At 36.5% G+C, this 2,768-nt stretch overlaps 1 pseudogene; it reads right to left on the bottom strand.

Moving 5' to 3' along the window:
• Window positions 1-586: 586 nt before the first annotated feature.
• Window positions 587-691, bottom strand: LOC129404765 (U2 spliceosomal RNA; annotated as a pseudogene).
• Between the last annotated feature and the right edge of the window lie 2,077 nt (window positions 692-2,768).

Below are 2,768 nucleotides of genomic sequence, written 5' to 3'. Positions count from 1 at the left end.
TGTACTTATTCTAGGTACTCTGCTTTTACATATACACTTTAGAATTTGTCTATAGCTATAAAACACTTGCTGGGAATTTTGATTGGACTTACATAAAACCTATCTTTGCCATATTAAAATTTCCACTTCTGAATACAGCATATCTCTGTTTATTTATGTCTTTAATTTTCCTTACAGCATTTAAAAATTCAGGATAAATCTTATACATATTTTCTTCAAATTATATTTTATACTCTGTTCTTGAATTGTGTTTTATTTTTCTTATTTATTTTTGGGGTTACAGTCAGAAATACTCAGGGTCTTTTCCTGGCTTTTCTCTGGAGAGACTGCTTGGGGGAACAGATGCTGAGCTGGGGATCAAACCAGGGTCACAGTATACAAGGCAAGTGCCTTATTCTTTGTACTATCTCTGTGGCTCTGGGATTGTATTTTCATTTCCCATTTCTACATGTTGATTTTTAGGATATAGAAATGCAGCTGTGTTTACTCCATATTGAAGTTGCTTACATCTCAGTTCAGATATGTGATTTTTCTTCCTTTACTAATCAGGGATTTTTATTTTCTGTTCCTTCCCTCTTTTTGCCTGAGAAATTTTTACACAATATTGAGCATATAGGTACATAAAATACACATATTAAACTGATAAGAACAGATACTACACTTGATCTTAGCCAAAAGGCCGAGAAGCGATATAAAATACACATATTAAAAAAAAATTAAGCAGAGTCACAGGACACACAGTTCAACCCAAATCACTTACATTTCTTTTGTGTATGGTTTAAAGTAAATAGTTTCATTTAAGAAATATAAGGGGGGTGAAGAGAGGGAGAAAGAGAGAGAAATGGAGAGGAAGAGACACATACATATACACACACAGAGAAAGAAACAGAGAGAGAGAGAGAGAGAGAGAGAGAGAGAGAGAGAGAGAGAGGGAGGGAGGGAGAGAGGAAGGGAGGGAGTGCAATGAGAGCACTCCATAAAATAAAGCTTAGCTTATTTAGCATAATTCAATGTGGAGGTTATTTTAAAACAAGTTTCTTTGTGATATTATTCACAATTTTCTTTAGCTGATAAATATGTTGGACATCAACTTGTTGATGATTTAATATTGAACCAACCTTGCATACTTGGAATAAGTAAAATTTTTGCATATTTTTGGTACTTTTTTGGGGGAGGCATCTCAAGTAGTACCCAGGAGGCCTGAGGGTCTCCTTCCGTGATTTTTTTGGCCATTAGGGCCAGTGGTTCAATGCAAGAGCCTGAGGAGGTACAGCTGCTCAGGCCCTGTAGTGTGTGGGATTCCCCGGGCCCTGAGGAAAATGCTTGGGACCTAAAGGGCCATAGTCAGTGTTGCTGGGGATCAAAGGAATGTGGTCTTCATGTCTTTGAGCTACTTCATGGGTGGGAAAGGAAATTTTTTCTTAGGTTTTATTTTCTTAAAGCTCATTATCAGTTCCCCCTGCCCCACTCACACACACAATCTTCTGTAATGTCCCTCTCTTAGATATATCACCCCCTTAAAGCTTTAAGTGGTACATGGGTGAAGGTGTGTCTTTTGTAACTTCTTCATGCTGACAAATGGGCACCGATGCTGCCTATGTAAGGTACTGAAAACTCAGGCTACCTGAATATTAATGGGACCTAGGTGATGGTTTATTTGGTTTCAGAGCTGTCAGTCTGAAAGTCAAATTAGATTGATTAAACAACAAATAAAAAAATGACTTTGGAAGAGAAAAGATTTCCTTTTTTTAATAATTATCCTTTAGAAAACCTTGCAGCAATGCCCACTGTTCCTCTCTTCAGAGTATTCTGGCTTAACACAAATTTTCTCTGGATTGGGGTATAAGTCATAATTGAGCAAGAATTAAGCACAGTCTTCCTACTTAAGTTCTGCTTGACAATTACCCTTAATTATCTTAGCATCTCCTTTTTGATGGCCTTTGCAGTGCATATTTCTTCTCTTCCTTCTGCTTGGGGCCCATACCCGGCAGTGCTCAGGGCTTACTCCTGACTCTGTGCTCAGAGATTACTCATGAACCATATGTGGTGCTGAAGTTCAAACCTGTGTCGCCTGCATGCAGGGCAACCTTAACAATGTGTTATTGTTCTGGCCCTCTATAACTGTTTGTTAGGAACTTTTTCTTTGTGTTTAGATTTTAACTATGATGAATCTTTTAAAAAATTTTATTTTATTCTTATAAAGTGTTATTCACAATAATTTATTACATTCAATATTCCAACACCAATCCCACCACCATAATACCTTCCCACCACCTATATTTTTAACTTTCCCAACCACCACATAAGCCTGTCCCAACAGCAGGCCTTAAATAATTTATTTTGTATTGCTTGCTATGAATAATCTGTTAAAAATGACAAAAAATGTTTCCTTAGAAGAAAGTGTGTTAAGATTGTTGTACCTCAGCCTGGAGCCATTAAGCCCTTGTATAAGAGATTTACTAACATGTTGTTACAGCTTGAGACTTGTGTGCATATACACACACACATATATACATATATGTATATATATGTATATATATATCAGTTGCCTTCCACTTTAACCCCCATCCAACGTGATGTTCTACTCTTGGTATATCAGTGGTGTAGAGTATGAGATGTTGTTTCAGAAATTCTAAAATTTTAACTAGATTGATAGATCTGGAGTTAAGTTTTTAACTCTCTCTCTCTCTTTCTCTCTCTGTTAGGATTTGTCTTCAGTTTCACTCCACTTGAACTCCTTTACCAATTTTTTCTCATTTTATCTTTAA

Source organism: Sorex araneus, chromosome 4, assembly GCF_027595985.1.
Source record: "Sorex araneus isolate mSorAra2 chromosome 4, mSorAra2.pri, whole genome shotgun sequence".
Classification (NCBI taxonomy): domain Eukaryota; kingdom Metazoa; phylum Chordata; class Mammalia; order Eulipotyphla; family Soricidae; genus Sorex; species Sorex araneus.
Note: the sequence above shows the minus strand (reverse complement) of the source record. Positions and strands in the feature narration are given on the sequence as shown.